Source organism: Ambystoma mexicanum, chromosome 1q (assembly GCF_040938575.1).
Source record: "Ambystoma mexicanum isolate Mex_15411 chromosome 1q, UKY_AmexF1_1, whole genome shotgun sequence".
Taxonomy (NCBI): Eukaryota; Metazoa; Chordata; class Amphibia; order Caudata; family Ambystomatidae; genus Ambystoma; species Ambystoma mexicanum.
This window is the reverse complement of record NC_090922.1, coordinates 1378416626-1378436871: the sequence shown is the minus strand read 5'-3', so window position 1 is coordinate 1378436871 and position 20246 is coordinate 1378416626. Positions and strand designations below refer to the sequence as shown.

The 20246-nt window shown below is 42.9% G+C and overlaps 1 long non-coding RNA gene across 1 annotated transcript in view; it reads left to right on the top strand.

Moving 5' to 3' along the window:
• The first annotated feature begins 211 nt into the window (after positions 1 to 211).
• LOC138522328 (uncharacterized) overlaps positions 212 to 20246 on the top strand; it is a 74333-nt gene continuing 54298 nt past the window's right edge. Inside the window, exons 1-2 of the long non-coding RNA XR_011283309.1 lie at positions 212 to 471; positions 3708 to 3806. This is a non-coding gene — a long non-coding RNA (uncharacterized lncRNA). The remainder of the gene's footprint in view (positions 472 to 3707; positions 3807 to 20246) is intronic.

The window sequence follows — 20246 nt, the reverse complement described above, 5'->3', positions numbered from 1 at the left end:
CTGAGTAACCTCGTTCAGTCCAATCTGCTTCCAGAGAAGAGGCGACATTGCAGCCTGACCTATCCAATTTAGAGGTGTGTCTAGCTTGAGTCAGCCCCATAGTAAAATCCTCTTATGTCATGCTCCTTATATAAAGGGGAGGCATAGGGGCCTTTGGACTCTCTTCTGACTTTTCCTACTCCCGCGCATCCAGAGATCCAGACATTCCAGATTCACCCTGAAAGATTCCAGATTCCACTGCCAGGCCAGGGCTAGCTGACCCTATCCAGGCAGAACCATTGATCTAGAAAAAAATACAAAAATCCCAATAATTCAAGGAGAGAGCAGCTGATGCACCTTGCTATCCAGTGTCCAGACAAGGCCCAGCTGCCCCCTTCTAGGAGAGCCCGCTGCTGTTTGCAGTGACCAGATCTTGCCTCGACGTCCAGAAACCCAGTCCGCTGTCCAAGCTACCCCATTCAAGTGCTTGTTGTGAGTATTTCCGCTCCCACAGCAACCACAAACTGCATTACCTTGTATTAGGTCCAATTCCATAGAGATCCAATAACTGCACTAGCAAAATCTGTAAAATTGTTAAAAACCTCTGTGTACAATGTTCTTAGGAAAATCTGTAGTAATATCCATGTGTTAGCGCCATTCTTTCCAATCATTTTAGTCCATTGTGTAAGTCCCTAGTACTATTTTGAATAAATTAATTAATTCCCACATAAAGAGACACACGGCGTGAGGGGGTTAAAACTGCAGCTTAACCCTTTTCACGGGGAGCATTTCTCTTTTTGACAACCTAGTCACTAAAATATTGTTCCAGTAAAAGAAATCACTTTACTAAAAGAAAACGAGTTGTCCCGTGACATTATTCCCGTTTAAAAACTGAGTTGACTTTCCCGTTAAGAATCTCATACTGTTATTCCTCCAGAGTAACCCTTTCACTTACATATTATACCTGTGATGTGCCTTGGTACCTTAGCATCATAACCGCATTACGATTTTGTGTGGTTAACTCATTTTCTAAGCCGTTTTGCTATTTTTCACCCATGAAACTAAGCAAATACAATTTCTCCATGTGTGATTTGGCTGCACTGTGTTTTTCCTTCCAAAGTCGATTTTCTGAACTGTATGTCCGTTGTTAGTACATTGGCTAGTAGTTTGCTAGTGTTCTTACATCTCTGATACTGCTATACATATTTCTACCTCATACATTCACCGCACATGTAAAACAAGTATTTAGTAATTCTAGGTGCTATTTTGCTCAATTTTAAAGGTTTTCAATCCGATGTTACCTCCCATTCAGAGGGGGAAGATCGGATTTGCATTCTGTGTGTTGCCTAGTATACCTGACTCCTTGCTACTCCTTTCTACCCACAAACAGGGACTTGAGGGAGCGTTGCAGGGTAAAATACTAACTGTGGTGCTATCAGAAAATACCTCTTAGTGACTGTTTTAAATCCAAAAGCACATGTGATCAATGTCTCATAGGAGTCCTTAATAGGTTTGTTGCCTATTGTTCTCTTTCCTGTTACAATAAACCATTTTTTCGAGATTCATTGCATAGTTCCTAACGGATGATCTTCTTATTGTAGGGATCCTTGTATTCACAACGCGGTTTTTTTGCTTGTGACTCCCTTCTTCAGGTGTGGATAAGTGTCTTTTTCAATAAAAGATTTTCTGCAAATTAAATCATGTTGATATTCCTATTAGTTTTGTTACACCGCTTCTTTACTTTAAATCAATTTCTTAATTTTACAAGAGATAGTGGTAATGATCTGTTCCTCGGACCTGTAAACCTGTGATTGTAGAGTTTCCTCTGTTTGCCGAGATACTACTTTTGTTGAGTATTCATATAGGTCCTTAACCTATATCTTGACTTCAAATGGAGCACCATATGGAACAAATCTGAAAGTGAATTTGAGGTAAATTGAATCGTTGTTGTTGTGGCACAGTGGTTTTTGCACCGGGACCAGTCGATACAATAATAGTGCTGTGTCCCAGTGCAAAAACCTATAAAAGCTGACACGCAAAATGTTACTTTTTAGAAGTATGATTTTGCAATATTAGATGCCCAAAAGTGTGCACAGAGCATTGGTCATTTTTTTTGTTTGAAGTGACTCTATATATTGCCTGTTGAATGGCCAATGGACATGTTCCCGGTGCAGTATCCACTGTCTATGGCCACAGTCCAAGCACAATGGGCACAACAGATGGTTTGGTGTTGATGTGGCAGGATTCTTATGCTATGTTATGTTATTCTGTGTTATGATATGGTATGCTACATTATGCTCTCTCATACATTTCATTTAAGCCTCAGATCCTCCAGTTTGCCTTTGCCTGGGGCCTCCCTCTGAACTCTGCTCCTCTGACGTGCCCACACCCTGCCTGGGGCAGATTAGACCAAGACCTTGTAACAAAGCAAAGGGACACGTCAGACCTTGCTCTGTACACATTTAGCATTAGCACCATATATGGTAAATAACAATAGTGTTTCTGTGAATGCTGCTTCTCCATATTGCCACACAATGTACCCAGCCCATGTACGTCACAAGGTCACAAGTCAGATGCTGACATTTATTGCCAAATGGCTAAAATGTCACCCCCCATTGTGAAAATGCTATAATATATTAGTGATTTGCTATGGGTATACTATATAATCTGTGCCCTAAGGGCAGTCTCTTCAGAGCTCCGAGTGCTGACTGCCCGCCACTTGTCCTTCTGCATTTTCCTGCTTCTCCGCTGATCATTTCTCTATATGCTGTTTATTTTCTATCTAATACAAGAAGCTTGTTTTATACATCAGTCCAATGTCTCGTCCCCTTATTGCTTCAAGCTGCAGCTGATGTCTAGATGACCCTTGGGAAGGGCCAGCCTTGACTACCACAGTGCTATCGGCAGTCATTCCCTGAATAAAGTGACCAATGGTCATAATGGGGATCTCGGAAGATCCTGTTACATGGCCTTCGGCAGAGGCATTGGTCAGGGCACACAATTGGTTGATGGGAGGTGCCCAGGACTCGGGGGAGTGGTTAGTGTATGTTAGTTTTTCATTAAAAAAAAGTCACCGGTAAATCTTTGTTAAGTACCCTTATGGTTAAACTTGTATAATAGGAACCACAAAAACGCACTGACAAATGCTTGGGTTGAAGAGCATTTATGGTTGCAGTGCAAAACTACGAAAACACTAACACCCGAGAAAGTCATCCGTTTTGGTTCATAACGCAACCTTGACTGAGCCATCGCTTTGACCCATGCATGGCGATGATGTCAAAAATTAAATGCACATCACGAGGCGCATAGAGAGCTGAAGAAAGCAGCAGTATCCCACACTGGTTATGATCTGTTTTCATTTTCATCAGAGGTCCAATGCGGAGTAAAGCCCCACTGGACTATAAGGATTACTTTCAAGAGCCGACTTTCCTGTTTAATGATCACTTGTGACGTCATGAGGAGTGCAAGGCAGTAGCCAAGTTATATTTGCATATATTTATGGTTTCGATGTTTTGTACTACAATATCAAAGTCCCCAAACCTAAGATTTTTTTTATTTGTGAGTGTTTGTGGTTTTTTTTAATCAAGCATCAAAACATCATCCATATTATAATGCCTCAATAATATACACAAACATCCTTCTGCTATATCATGTCGAAGTAGACATCTGTAATTCACAATGTTTTTAAATATATATATATTTTTTTTTTTTATTTTTTTTTTCAAAAGGAAAAGTATGCCCTGAGACAGGGCAAATCCAACGGATAGCACTCCGAGAGCAGCGGGGAAAGGAAGTCCAGTCCCAGCAATGAAGAGGCAAGACAGCAGGTCAGGACAGCAGCACAAGTATTATTTATTTAGTAAAAGTGCATCAAAAGGAAAAGCATGGCAAGGCTGGCAAATATATATATATATATATATACATGTAAAGTATTCTACAATGACTGACTATCAGAGTTGTCATTATTGACAGCTTAGTGGTCTACAGTCTTTGTTTAATGTGGAAGTTAAGAGACATATTTTCAGACAATAAAGTAATTATTGAAAGGGTGGAGTTATTTATTTTCTTAGTATTTGTAGACTATGGAAAAATGCATTTCTCGTGTATGCTAATCATTAGGTGGAGATGTTACTAAAAAATGCCCTTCCGTTTTCAAACTGTAGATTTTAAAGCATGTTGTTGATCGGGACGGTGGAGTTGTTGTACAGCTGTTTTCTGCAGTGTGCAGCTAACAATAGAAGTATGTTGTCTCATCGGCTGGTTTATTTGATATGGCACGGTCTGCTGCTGATTAAACAAAGGGGATGGATTCAATTGATCGGCATTGTCTCTTTGAAAAGTCCGATTGACAATGCGTAGAAATGGACAGCCATTTGCAAGTAGCGCTAATCCCCTGCTGCGTTCTCATTATTTAGCTGTTTAACCACAGTCAAAGGAAACGCAGCCGTTTGGGCCTGCAATTAAAGTTGGTACGGAGTGGAGTCTGCGGTCAACATCCACTGTAACTGGTTGGCCTAGTGGACTATGCGGACTGCAATGTCCTCTTGACGTTAAGTGGTTCATTTGATTGTCATGCTTAGAGGACAATAGGTCAAAGTGACCAAGTTGATAGTCCAAACTTACCATTGGTTGGAATTCATAATTCTCGGGAATGGTGTTAGTCCACTGAATTGTGGAAAGCAATTCCTTGTCCACAGATGCATTGTCCACGAGATGAATTATGGGTGTTGAAGTATTTTCTGTGCGCTCACAAAACCAATATTTGGATTCGTAAACTGCTATTAGAATGTATGCCTGGAGCAACAATGAAAGCAACAATAACATGTGTAAATATTACTTAAGCCTTTTGGGGCGTTTTGGGGGAATTAATATGTGTGTGTGTTGGCAAAACGTTAGTAATCAACTGGTTCCTACTGGCAAAACGACATTTTACAGCATGTATGCTCTCGCCTATCGCTACACGACGGTCCGTTTCTAGCAGATCTCCGGTTTCTTCCAGAATCTTCACGAACGGACTCACCTCGCTCACCGCCCTGACTCCATTTCCTTTCTTAACTGGTTCCCGTTGAGCACGCGCGAAACACTGCGACATAAAAGCACACAGTGGAGACTCGAAGGGTCACCATCCTGGTCTAAAGGTGGGCGGTTGGTGCTGCAGTGAATCCCGGTAACCTTCAAGGTGGCGCTGGTACGAAATTCGGCAACAAATCATTTTAAGAGGACTTGTTTTCATTGCATTCTTAGAACAAGTGTTTCTTGCTGACGCACGTTAAACACCTCTTAGTTAAGATTTTTTTAAAAAAAATTATTATTATGTTATCAACAGGGAACTCCGACTGTCACGTGTTGATAATGCGCGGTTTCCTGGCGTTGCTGCATTAACTTTGTACGTTTCCCGCAACAAAACACGCACTTGCGGTTATATTACGATTATAGAGGTTGCTCATCAAGTTTAGAACTTTACATTAGCTAAACATGCGAAAGACTTAGAGTTTGGCAGTATACTAATATATAAGGTATGTTTTTTTCTGTGCTATACCATCACACGATATAGATAGATTTCGGCGGTCCAGTAAAAAAAGGTATTAGCCGTTGCAGAATTCCGAATATTTGGCTGGACGAACAGTGACGCACCTCATACCAAGCGGGTAATAGTTAACAGCTATCCCCCGGGGCCAAAAGTTGAACAACTGCACATGCCCCCCTCCTTTGTTGCAGTGCTGGCGGTGAGATGCGGAGCGTCTAATTAGCCAAGGATGCTACAGTGTTTGTGGCTTGTTGGCAAGCACGCACAGTTTCACACATTGAGCGCTGGCACCCTGGGGGTTGGGGCGGAGGGGGCTCCAGACACTGGGGCCGCCCCAGCTCCTCCGAGCATTATCCGAGGCGGTCTTCGTCGCCGTGTAGACACGCAGCTCAGCTGCGAACAGAAAGGGACCGGTTGAAAGGGGGAGCGGCGGGGAGCCCGTCGCATCATTTGGGAGGCACTGGGTCGTGTGATAAGACAGGGCCTGTGTCCCTGCTTCTTCCAGCCTATCCCCCAGTAATGGGATTGTAACGACCTAAACGATCGACCACGCAGGACAATGAACGCACCCCTCCAGCCCGCCCATCTGCAAATGTTTTCTTTAGAAAAAAAATAAATAGTCCCACGTGCAAAGGCCACATTCACACATCAAAGCCGCCGAAGAGATGTGCGTTAACCCATCATACATGCACGCATTACATCACAAAAGCAAATTGCCCGTCGCCTTTTTAAAAGAAAAGAATTGTGTTTCTGGCAACTTAGAAACAGGGAGGTCAAAACAGGTTTCGTTGAGAAATAGTCCTAGTTTGCTTTCAGTACTGTGGTATGCAAGTTGTTGAACCATGTAATGTTTTTTTCTCCATGTAACCTGTATATAAGTACATCTTCTGTAACAGCGCCACGATGCCTCAGGGCTGCTGTGCGCTTTATAAATTCAAATAAATAAATACAAATAAATAAATAAAGTCAATTTAAAGAAAGTCCACGACGTCAGTAGCAGTGTCTCTGGACCGTGGGGCAGAAAGGTGGTTAAGGATAGATAGATCCATATGGAGGGATGGACAGACATAGACGGTTCAAATTACCCATCTGTTATTTTGTTGCAAGCTCCACGTGTGTCCATTTAACACAAAACATATGTATTGTTGTCTGTACGTGTGTATGTATGTGTGCATACGAGAGATAAATAAATATACAGACACATACATATATAATACCTATGTAAAGACAATGCATATGTTTTGTGTTAAAAGAACACACACGCGTAGCTCGCATTACGATACATGCTTTCGTAAACAGAGCTTGTTTCGGGAAAAGAAAAGTACATTTACGTGTATTCCCGTTTCCATTTCATAGTGTCTTCGACAGGCCTCCCTTGCAGCTAACATGTGTATACGCTGGCCTGAGGGGGCTTATAGTTATGTAATAGATGTTATAGCCCGCTTGAGCTCGGCCTGCCTGCGTCCTGCCACCCACCTGAGCTCGGCATGTGTGGTGACAGTGATTCGCGGACTATAACACGGGGTTCGGGTGTTCTTTTGGTGCTTTTTCATGCCGTGTAACTTGTCCCCGGACGTGCCCCCTTTTGTGGCCCGTGCCAGGCAGATGCATTCAAACAAACACCAACATCCAGACATGGGTCGTACATGTTCTTTTCCGGGTTGAATGAAACCTATATGTTTATAGTAAGTTGGCCCCTATAGCCGTATTCCCTGGTGGAGCCCCTGAAAAATGCAAGAAAAATAAAATAAAGTGTCACCAACACGTGATGCAAAGCTATATTTTTCACGGAAACCCTGCACGAGTCCGCGGCGGGCGTTAAATGCAAGACGTATTGTGAACACCAACCGAAAAACGCCCAACAGTTCAGCGAAGTGTTTCCGCGGGCGAAGCACCCCGGCAACGACTTCCGGGTTGCATTTTCACATTTCACTAGGGTCAGCTCTGCCTTTCACCCTTCCGAGACCATTGCCGCCACGCTAAATGCGTGAGCTATAGCGCTATATAGGGAATGCGTTGTAGGCACTGCGGACTCGATAGGTTGCGTGGTGGTAGGCTGGTGGAGTGCATACACCCCCCCCAGCTAGTCATCATAATCACCCTGGAACGTTCTCAGCACAATGCGCTTCTAAGGTGTTCCATACACCTAGGCGCCACTTGGCTGTATTCTGTTTTGTGCATTCATTATTCAGAGTGCCCCATCGTTTGCAGGGTGCTGGGCGCACGGGGGCTATGCGGTTCAGTTGGGCAAAGCTGCCATCTGCAGGCCAAAAGCACGCCAGTAAAATCCCGGTGTGCCCGCTTTTCCATATGACAGCTGGAATATCGTGTTTGTTTACCCGCGGAACGGACCTGCGTGCAGAAAATGTCTTAACACTGGCAGTGCGACGCGCCACAATCGACAGAATAACCCTGTAAAACCGCTTATGGGCGATTTCCATTTCAAGAAAATTCATAAAGCGTGCTTTAATGGGATTGCGCCATTTTTAACCACTTAGTGAGCTAGGCCCATGACGTATTAATTTGTAGTCGCCCCGTGTAGTCACGTCTCTCCCTAAAACAGGGCTGCTGTCGTGTTTGCCGAATCGGCTGCTGTGCTGCTGTTAAGAGAACTGTTGTGTTTTTTTGGACTGTGCAAGATGGATTTTTTTTTAAATCGTTGTATACTGCCCCTGTTTTGTGAAATCACGTTGCAGATCTGACCATTTCCGTTTCTGAGTTATGACACTGCGTTTGCAGTGATGCATTTCGAGCGACACCTCACCGATGAGGTGCGGGTTGCGTTGAAACAATCCGCATTAAACACACAATTATCCTGGCGCGCCGCATCACGTTCAGGGAAAGCAAAAGTTCCACAAACTGAAATAACGCCTGCCTCCCCTTCACAGGGCGGAATTGGAATCAGCCATTCGGCATATATGCGTATGTATGTGGGTGCATGTATTTACTGGGATGATTACAGAGGGGAGTGGGGCTCTCCCTGTGAACCCCTGCGCCTGATTTACAAAATCATGTTTCAAGGTCCGGTCCCATTGAAAAAAAACGATGTGTAAATCAACCCCTCTGTGTTTTATCTCAGTGGCATAGACGGCGATGTTTTACCATGACGATATTTTTTTTTAGCGTTAATATGTTTTAGTGTGTTATGCATAGTTTATTTTTTGTATATTATTTTGCTCCGCACTGTATTTTCTTTCCACGAAAGACTCAATGAATCGAAAGTGTAACTAACACCTAAACTAATGCAATCCCAGCGGTGTATCCGAAGAAGGGGTCGAGGTAGCAGCGAACGCTCATGACTCCATTTCATCCTCATTTTGTCATTCAGGAGTCGTGTTTCGCCGCCCACAACACACCCTTCAATGGATCAGGGGACGGGCGTTTGTTTTAGGGATTAAATGTGAGCGCACAATGCGCCTTGCATGTTCTAGGCGCGCAGCGTGGCGAGGGAGGGCTCTGCTTGTGCTCCCCTTTAGTGTTTCTGCGGACAAAGAAGTGAGGTGCCTATTTAGGCTAGTCTCTGCCTACAGCCGCATCTTATTTTTTCTTCTGTACAACGAGCCCAGTTAATGGGGGAGGGCGCCGGTTCAATGACAGGGGATTATGGCATATGAAAAGGTCAATGCCCACCCGTGTGTCAATGAGCTGCTGTGATGGGAGTGGGTGTGTCCATCAGTGAGGGGCGTAGGAGGCAATCAAACACGGGGGGGGGGGGGGGGGGCACACAGGGGAACATACACATGTTCTGCAATCTGTAGTAGTATTGGTGCAAGCACAGTGATTGTGCCCGGACCGATTTCAGGGACTGAGAATGGGTAAGGAGGACAGGACTTTCCCAGAGAGAATTTTTTTAAAGCTATTTGTTGGAATGGTGCATTTTACAGCACACATGTAAACAACTTTGAGTAGAAAGGCGATGCAATTTACAACTGGTTCTGCAGTGGAACACATTATGAATTCAAATGGATGCCAGCTCACCACATTAACAGTACACAGGAGAATATTTTTAAACATGTTCATGCTGGGATGGCAGCATCAATAGAAACAGCCTAGCTCAACAATATGCCAACATTTCCATGTAAAAGAAATGTTCATACTGACAGTGGCCAAAAATGTATCCCAGCATTGCCACTTTAAGAATATATCTTGAGGTTGGCTTTGACCAATATTTACCAACATACCAAAGCGAGAATCATTTTCCTGCTATCTGTGCCCAGTATTTAACAGCATGCAACTGTCAGAATACATTTGTGGTGGCAGTGACCAATACATGGAAGTGTGTCCATTTTATGAAACTTAATTCTGGCTCGACCCACTGTATGTTATCATGCCACTGTACGAACACATTCAAGTTGGATGTGCCCAAAATAGACCACCATGCCATTGTAAGAACATATTTAAGAGGACTGTGCACAATAAATAACAGCACAAGCTTAAGAAAACATTTGCATTTTGGATGGCCCACAATATATGCCAACATTTCCCAAGTAAACCATTGGCGTGTTGCGTCTCTTGCCTGCCCCAACAATATATGCCCACATTGCCCTATAATCATGATGCATGCTTAGACCTGCTCTCTCATACTTTCATGACTTTGATATACGTATTGTGCTTCAGCTTCTAACCAGTCACTCATTTATTTCACCATTTCCAACTTCCTGCTTGCATGTATCTCCCTTTCATCCACTAAAATGGAAATTCAAGCACAACTCCATGGCCCACTACCCTGAGGAAGCGAGGACCTCCTACCAAACCCTCTCTCCACTACATCATCAAACTTGCCTTTGTCAAATTAAATACTGCTTTAGCTTCTCACTTTGATAGTTGCTATCCAGCCTGTTCTTTCACTCCCGCTCAGTCCCACCCATAACTATGGACCACCCCATGGTAAAACCCATGTTTTTCTTTCATCTTATTAAAATATGATACATTCCTTTGTACACAAAGTGCTAATGTTTTTAAATATAAGGTGGTTATGGGTTTCGAGGAGAGAAAAATAGACACATAGCCTAATGATTAGTGTGTCACCAAGTCACCCTATTACTGTCCAGGCTGGCTGCTTTTCATTTGTACAATTGACACGTGGGAAAATGACAAGTCAGATCGACTCTAGTTGCATCTCTATTCTGGACCTTGAGCACAAGCAATGGCAGTAGTCAATACCGTTTTTGTTTAATTTTTGAACATTCAACTGCCTTTATTTGTTTAAGGTGAACAAAATGTGCCTTCTCCAGCCCATACACCTCTTTCACTCTCTAGTCTTCAAGTTCAGCACTTTGAGGCTGGCTGACGGTAAAGTAAAGTGCTATCCAAGCAACCAACATAACAAGAAATATATGGCTATGGAAGCTTTCTGCAGCATGACATTATGAGAAGATGTGTTCAAACATGGACAGATAGCAAATGGTGAGGCAGCATTGGGCTGGCTGTCATGTATGACATGATATGGTATGATAGGTTATTTATAACGTGCTTAATACCCAGAGGTTTCTAAGTGTGGACCCGGGAATCAAACCTATTTTGATCCATGTCGTCTTTGCTTCCAAGGCGAGCACATTGCCCCTGAGCTATCCTCCCTGAGGTAGACTCAGTACCATACAATGCTATTTTATGTTTCAGTGTGTAGTTCAATTTGCAAATAGAGCCTACTAAAAAACTGAAATTGTCTCTTGATGTTTGGATATTATCTGCAACTACTACATAGCACATTACAGCGCACCCCCAGAGTGACAGATTCGCAGCAGGCCAGGCCAACTGGCCAGAAAATTGCCCAACCAGGCTGGTGTCCTTAATCACCAACGATAAGCAGTGTGTTGGGTGTCCTGACCCACGTTTGAGCTATCATGCTGCAACATTTGGTGCTGTGGGCTTAGAAAATCCAAGATGGCCAAAAAGCCCACATGTGCGCCAGAATCCAGGAGAACCACGCAGTTTTTGCGTACACCAAAATGGCTGCCTAACTTGCCACCCACCAGTGCGAGCATGATGGGCCAGGGTGCCATGAGTGGAATGGGTGCCAAAGGTAAAACAGCAGCGCCTGTTAGCTCAAAAACGCTTTAAAATTACCTTTGGTTTCTCTGAATGCCAGCTCAAAATGCCTATTTTCAAACATTGCAACACATCCAAAAATCTCACTGAACACCAGCGGACATCTGGCAGAATGAAGTATGTGTGCATACAAAATCTGGGAGGATGAAGAGCCCAAAACAATGTTCATAACAAAACTGGCTGAGCTATGCATGTCAGCAGCCGATTAAAAGCACCAGAATCGAAATGTTCAAATTAACTGAGTGACCTACTTTTGAGTGTCACATAGTTTGTAACTGTTAAAATGTCATAGTTTTGAACTTAGAATCAGCATTCTAGCTGCATATGTAAAAATTGTTTTGATTTAAACTGGGGAACAAAAAGTGACATTTTAGCTGAAACCTGGCTTAATGAAACTGAATTCTGCCTGACATCTACCCCCACAGGAGTTAAAACCTGCTCAGCCACTCTTCCCCTTGCCAAAAGGAGTTGTCACCTCTCTGATTAGATTAGGGGTGGAGCAGCTGGGGACTACAGGGAGGTGAACAAAGGCCTGTCCTGGACTCAGGCAAATGTTATATTGTGGGCGTCGTAAAAGTGGCTTCCTCTTGGGAGAAGTGGGAGGAGAAGTGCCTCTGGGAGCCACCCGAGCTGGAGGCGGGGACAGGCAGAAGCTTCCCCCATGTGCTTTGGAACCTAAACCACACGCATCTGGGCCAGAGCATAATTTTAAAAAGATAGATAACTCATAGTGCGGACTTGTCAGAATTATATAAGTAATATCATTATTTTTGTGATTTTTCTGTGAACATTTTGAGATGCGTTAGGACCCTGTGGTGTATTCTGGGGGGTTGCTAGCGGAAAATAGGGTCTCACTCCAAATTCATGTCCATACTCCTTGCGCACATGTCTGTAAATTTGGGTAAATGTCCGATATTGCAAAACCAGTTAAAAAGCGCAAAATGTTGCCATTTCTGAATGCAAGCCCCCAGGAAGAGCAGAGTTGGAACAGAGCATACCTCATGTGATATGTGATGGGTACATGTAATTTCAACAAATTGTATATCTGGGAAGGATGTATTTGAATCAAATATAGATTTGTGGGCAAACTGACCAGGGGAGGATCCTCTGACCCATAAAACCTACAGCATCACTCTGACTCACATTTCCTTCCCCCAATCATGGGAGAGGGGAGAATTGGGCCAATGACAAGGAGAGAGGGGCAGGCTTAGCTAGGCCCAGGCACACACCCATTTTCAAAACACATAAAAAGAGACTGCTGGGACAGGTAGAGACATTCAAATCCAGTTGCTGCGGAGCGTTTTGCCGGACCACACAACATCCAGAAGATACCAGTTCCAGACTGACTCCAGCTACATATTCCAGAACCTAGAACGTATACTTTAGAACCTAAACCAGAGGCCTAAAACCACAAGCTGAGTTCTCTGCAGCAGGCCTCAAATCACTGCAAGCTACTCACAGCCGGGTGAGCTGCTTGAATCCCTTGCCAAGAACTTTTGCCAGGACCAGTGCAGAGATCCAGAAGCCGTGCAGAGACCGCTGTATCCGGACAGACCAGACCAGTGCCAGACCCGACCAGACCAGACCGTGCAGAACCGCAGACCCAGAGACCAGATCGCCGTGAAGTGCCGCTAGCCTGATTGATCAGATCTGTGACGAGACCCAGACCTTCCAAATATATTGTGAGTACAGCTAGGACGGGGCAAAACCAAATCTCTTAGTTTAAAGTAATATAATTCTATCTATTTAACCTAAGTAGAACTGCCTCCTAACTGTCACTTGTCATTTTGTAAAGCTGCACCACTGTCACTTGTCAATTCTGCAGCTGCAAAGCTGTCACCTGTCATTTTGAGTTTACTTTAAATCCGAAAAACGACCTTTACAAAATCGTTCATATCTCTGGAACCGTTTGGGCTACGAACTTGGTTTAACTTTCCTCTGAAAGCTTAGGATGTCAGCTTTTCAACAACCGACTTGCTACTCCTTATACTTTTGCCGTAATCACAATTCACGCATTCGCGAATTTTACCGCGATTTGCGATTTGGTTAAAAATCCAGCCACGTGTAACCATCAGCAGTCATTTCTTTCCTTGCTAAAAATTCGTTTGCCTCTTAATCACCATCTCTGAATCATTGCTAAAGTGAGCCTGAACTCATCCCAAGTATGTCTCACTCACCCTGACCCTCCTAAAGGGAATTAAAAGCATTTTCAGCATATTTTTCATCCATTGCCATCACATTTAAAAAGCACTTGGGCCTGTGTTTTAAAACTCATATCGGTTTTCTCTAAGCTTGCTGGGGGGGAACTGAATTTCGTATTGTATTTGATTGCATTCCTGAGAACTGTGTGCTCCTCTTTCCATCTCCTTCCATTTCTTACATTGCATAGGGGAGGGGGTGAATTGCCAGAGAAAAAGTGATTATCTTATCTTTTGCTAAAATCATATCAAGTATTTCTGTACTGCATTTTATTCCTCATTGCTTTTCCCTTGAAATCATAAAAGTATTTTTGCTACTTTATCCATCCTACACCAACTCCTCATTGATTATAAAGAAGTGTGCTAGTGTCAGATTACCCATTGTTGATTAACATTATATTTATAAGGGCGATATCGATTATTAATTATAAAAGCGTGGTATCTATATTTTGTTTTATTTCTCAAATAAACCTTTTAAACTTGCAAAACAGAACTACTTCTTGGCTCAGTGGGGTCAGGGGGATTCTAAGAAAGGGGTGTTATATAGGGGTAGTCATCCAGAACTCATGAACTGGACATAAAGATATATCAATAAGGGTTTCCATTCAGTATCCGAGACTAGGCATTGACTTAGCTGTAGTGTTGAATTGAATCTTCTTACAAGTGAAAGATGACCACCATCACAGAACCGCCAACAGGCTACAGGATTCCACGTACTAGCCTGGATAAAGACTTGGAGAGGTCGAAACACGTGTCGCCTGACCACTTAAATCACGCAAATAAAAATACACGTAATCCACTACAAACTTAAATGTGAAGAGTAATTGTTTAAGCTCAAGGTATCCAGGCCCAACTACATTCAAGTCCAAGCACGAGGTGTGGGCAACACCTCCCCTTTCTGTGACCTTGCTGCAAATGAACTCATTAACACACTAGAAATATCCAAGTGCTGTGCAAAGTCGAGTTAAAGCCTAGTTCCCCTACATCTCTACTTACTACCCAACTAGTACTCATTGGGCCTTATTCCGAATGTGGCGGAAAGGCACTACCGGCACCGTTGTTACCTCTCCGTCACATTACGAGTTCTGCTTGCCGGTGCCGGACTGCACACGTGGTCTGACCAGGCATGCAGACCGGCACCCGCGAGCAGAACTCGTGATTGCACCGGCACCGTCATTAACGGTGCCGGTGCAACCGTGCTTCCGACCCCCATTCTGCCCTGTGGGGCCGAATGGGGATCGGGAGGCCGGCCATACCGGCACCCGCAAATGGGCAATTACCAGCCCATTCATCTCGTAATGGGCCGGTAATGGCCCATTCACGGGTGCCGGGGCCGGTAGCGAGTTTGGCAGTTGCCAAGCCCTTAATAAGGGCACGGTGACCACCAAATTCGCAATGATGCCCATTTTATTCAAAGAAGTCTTAATGGAAGGACAAAAGGGACCCTTGCCCCAGGCGCCCACCTTGAAGGGAGCCCAAGGAAGCAGCCTGATTAAAATAAGTCAGTTCCCATTAGTCACCAAAAATAAACATCAAACGTCAGGATTTTTATGGTGTGTTGCTGAGGCTCTACACCTATTTCCTGTCTATTGTTGACAAGTACATTCTGCTCTGATCTTTTTATCCTGTAAAGCTTTCTATGTTCACTGTGCTATAGATATTTTGTGTGTTACAACACCTGTAGCATTCTCAGCTTTCTGTGGTGATTATATTGATCATGGGCAATAGCCAAAGTTGAAATTAATACTAATAAATGTGGGTGTTGCGATGGTTTAGAGGAGAGCTCAGTGCTTTAAGCACTCATTACAGATATCTGCGTTTGCATGCAACATTACAATACCAAATTCCAGCAAGGCGGGCTCTGCCCTTCCAAAGTATGAAGTTGATAAGTCTTCATGTATATGTACTTTGTGTTTTAGCACACCGGGTGTTATTGTCACCAATGTACCTGCATCAGACTGGGCATGCTATAGAAACACTATCAGTATCGTGAAGGTCTAGAAATTGGTTTGTGCAAATGGGGAATTGTAAAACCTAGGCAGGCATCTCTAATGATGAAAATAAAGTGTTAGTCCAGAGAGGTGATTATGTATCCAAATTCCAGACTGTGCAATCAAAGTGTTCATGCTTGGATCCTGGCTTTGCCAGGAGGCGATACAGTGATCCTGGGCAAATCTTATTTCACCGACAGTAATGTTCTGTCTTCAATGAAAAGGTTTACCTTCTAACATACTGGTGACATTGTTTAGCCAATTACCTGATTGCTCCTATTATGTAGGCCATTTGAGTGGAAGGTGTCTTAGACAAGTGAGCAGACCTGATATCTCAGGCTTCTGACAAGTATATGTTAAGGGTTGCTTGTGTGTTAACAACACAGTTTGCTTGTTTGTGCAATTCAAAGGGCACGTTTTTAAATATAATTGAACAAGCCTGTGTTATGTGTGTATTTAAAGCTTTAAAATTCAAAAGAAAAGCCTATATGAAATCTTTTAAGATTTCATCAATTAGTATGCTGGTACTTCTTCTATACTTCCCTTGATGATGGAGACAATGAAGCTAGAAGTATTGTTATCTTGCATAATATGCTTTATAATGTTTTGTTTTTAAAAATGTTTATTGGGTTATGTGATTTCCATATTTTCCAAGTCAGTTCTGTAAAATGGGATTATTTTAGTTCAGGTTAAGTGCTAGAAAATAAAGTGGCAAAGTGAAGAAATTGTAAAGTGGGTGCGAATCCCAGCTTTTCCTCTTAACCTACGTGTGATACTGGCCATCTCATTTCAACTTGTAGTGCCTCACGTGTCAAAACTGACAGTCCCAAAAACCTTTCAAAATTGTCAGTCCTTCAGGATGTTTTTGTTCTCAGGGTATGGACTTGAAAAAAGACCCATTCAAAGTTTCACTGGCTATGCATAGTTTGCTTTTTCTATAACAATAGTGAGCATTGATATATTTGCATATACTGTCTATGATATGTGTAGCTTTCTCCTTTCTTTGCATTGGTTGCCTGTATCCATGCTTGAGCACTTTTGCACTCAGCGAGTTAGCTAATCTGAGTCATTTATCTAATCTGGATTATGTGCACCTTTTTCATACGATCTGTGTTCTGCAGTGATACTATGTCCGAGAAAAACCTGCCTCGTGGGTACTATTGATGAAATGTTTGCTACACCTGTGCTAGAACACAAGTACCCTTATTGTGGACTGCTAATGTTGCACTTGAAATGCTATTTGTTTATCATTTTTATTAAAGCAAAAGAGACTGAAAGGGAGCGCACCAAGCTTATTTTGATCTTGGCGAGGCAGCATATCAAGCTATGGCTTGTAATCGTTTCGAGGGGGGGGGGCACACAAGCATACATTTTTGGGTATGACGTCCTTTCATCGCCTGCATGTTCATCCCCAGGCACTTTAACGTGCACATTCCATCGAATGTGGTCATCAAATGGTTTAGGGGGGGTGGGAAAGGGCAGATAAGGGTTTGGGCGGGTAGGCAATAGCAAAAATAAGTGTGGGAGGGCGGCTTGGGGGGAGAAAACCCTCAAAAATAAACAAAAAAATCACAGGGGATGAAATTACAGGCGATGAAATGACAACCCATTTTAGATCCCTTAGTTCGAATGGTCCGGTGGAGGGGGGCCCACACGTGTCCATGCCCCAGGCCCTAAAAGAGCTTAAAATGGCCTTGTTTGTATCAGCCTTAAAAGGAGGAACCCCCTAAAAACATCTGTAGAGATTCACCTTATGAACGGACATGCACACTCATACACTCTTGTGCTCAAACACGCTCACACATCCACATTCACTAATACACACTTACTCACATGATCACACACTCACAGTCTAGGTGAGGTATATTGCACTACACACCATAAACTGACCTGTGTGTTACAAGCAGATGTCTGCAGCAGGTACTTTCAAAGTTGTGGTTTGGACATATTTTGTTTTAATCAACAGTTTGTAAATTAGCCGGCTCATATTTCCTGAACCGATTAATAAAAGTGGCTTCATGGGCAAAATGCCAAGAACACATACAAATAACAAGTCACTTTGGGAACCATTTAAAGGTGATCATGGCGCCCAGCACTGCCAAGATCATCGGTATTCCCTAATAGTATGGAGCATCTGACAGGTGTATGCAAGGAGAACTCAAAGATCTATTGTATTTACTAACCTGGCAATGGGTTACGGGGTGGTGTAAAAAGTAGGCATGCTCGGTGGGTCTGTCTATAGGGTGCCACTTTCTATTCAATGATCTGTGAGCAGGCTGGTGCAGCCTCTGCCCTACCGTGGCACATGGCATGCATGCTCAGAGCCCGGCGCAGGTTGGCCAGTGGAAAACTAATACCCTTGAAATGGATTATAGAGGGGGACACGATGGGCAGGATTCTGAGCAGTCAGGCTCGCGATGCATGCTGGCATCCAGAAAATGCTTGGATTATTACTTTTCTGTTCATCCATCATTTACAAGAGTACAATTTGCAAAAGCACATTGGAATTTTATCTGCATTGTTTACTTTTGCAATTGCTGTAGTGCGGTAGGACTGGGTTTCTTTTCCTCAGACCCCCAGTTATGGGGAAATAGTTGATACTGTATCCCATCCTCTCGGGCATGTGTGGGGTGTAACCCTCCTAGTACCCCACAGTTCCTACACCCATTACTCCCAGCACACAGACCATTACTCACTTATCAACGCCCAGCACCCATTATAGCCTCTGTCTCACTTAGCCTTCAATTCACAGAGAAAAAAGAGTCACTATTAAAGTGCAGGCACTTTGGGGAGTGCAGAGATAGATATGAGGGATGAAAGAACTGAATTAGGTAAGCAGAGTTTGAGCTGGAGCTAAAATACGTTTTTCTTTCCTGGAACTCGTACTATCTGCTGAAGTCTTTCCTCACTGTTTACTGCTTGTGAGGAAGAGGAGGGCACACTGCTCAAAAACACGCTCCTTGGCGGAGTGGGCGGAGTGTTAGGTGTTCGGGATTGAGCGCACCCCTGTGTCTGCATCCCCATTTCCTCCTCCCGCACATGGATTGGTGAGTACATTGAGGTTGCATTTTAAAAGTAATAAAGAGGCTGTGCTTATACACAACAGTGAAGCAGTTGGTAGCTCAGAAGTGCTTTACGAAGACCAAAATAAAGACAAAGACATATCTCAATGAGACCACAAGGGTGAGACTTTGTTTAATATTTTGACATAGGAGATCCAGCAGTTTGTGCGTTATAACCATCTCCTTGGTGAATGTTGAGGTGAGCTCTTTGAGCCAAGTGGACGGGACGTGAGTGAAAGCAGACAAGCTGTAAAACGACCAAAAAGGTCTGATCTGTTGGCAAAGTACTTGTAGAAAGTATAGTTTGTAGTGAGTTGAATATCAAATATGATGGGGGAAAAAGCAATACAATCTTAGAAGCAGTGAGAAGACTCCTCTTGATAAACAAGTTCTATTGAACATTTAAGCGGAAACACTCAAAGTACTGTCAGGATGAGAAAAAATCACTGTTTTTATCCGCGGCTGCAAAATAACACGTATCCCCTTTAGAGAGCTTTAAATGAGATAATAGGATTTATTGAAAAGAATAGCCTAACATTGAATCCTCAGAAATCTAAGATAATGATGATTTCAAATAAGAAGGGTAGAACAAAGTTCAAATGGTTTGTTAACAATGCAATAATTCAGGAAATAAATTAGTTCTGTTATTTAGGCTTTCTTTTTACTAACAGAAAACCACAAGAACCGCAAAGAGAGAGGTTGTTGGGTAAGATGAGAATGTGTACTGCTCCAATAAAGACTATTTATAGGTGGTTGTGTACCTACTTTCTCAAACCTTTTTTAGAATTGTATGGATTTAAGGTTACGTCAAATGTTTTATATGGTATAAAATTGATGTATTGGCCCAATAGATTTTTAATTTTATTTATTAGAAGGGCGGTTATTGAAGGAATCCCTACACATTCCCAAGTCTGTTCCCATCAGTGTGATAAGGTTAGAACTATGATTATAATCTTGGTGGTCAATATACATATACAGGTATATTTCTTTGTATTGGAAGATCTGTGAAAGTGATGAATCTGGAATATTAGTCCATCTAAAACAAATGATGAGCTCAGAAACCAATACTTTTATTAGAAGCTTCAGAAAGAGATGTTTAAAATGTATCTCCCATATGGACATTCACAAGATGATTTAGCTGACTGCTTTGAAAAAGATCACCAAAAATTCCATCATCTTCGGCTCGCAGATTGTATCTTAAGTTTCGCTTGAATTCTTTGCCAAGACTAGTGATTTTAGGTCCTCCACTTCACGTACCTTATGAATTGAGAACTTGCACACTGCTCTGATTCCAGTACTGAAAAACTTTATCATTTGGTCATTGAGTGTAATGCACTGGTCTAACAAAGGATAGCCTTTTTAGACGTCATGTTATTTGCACTTCTACTGTTATTGGGAGCCATCTTTGGCAGAGGCTAATGAATGGCACACATTCTCTCTC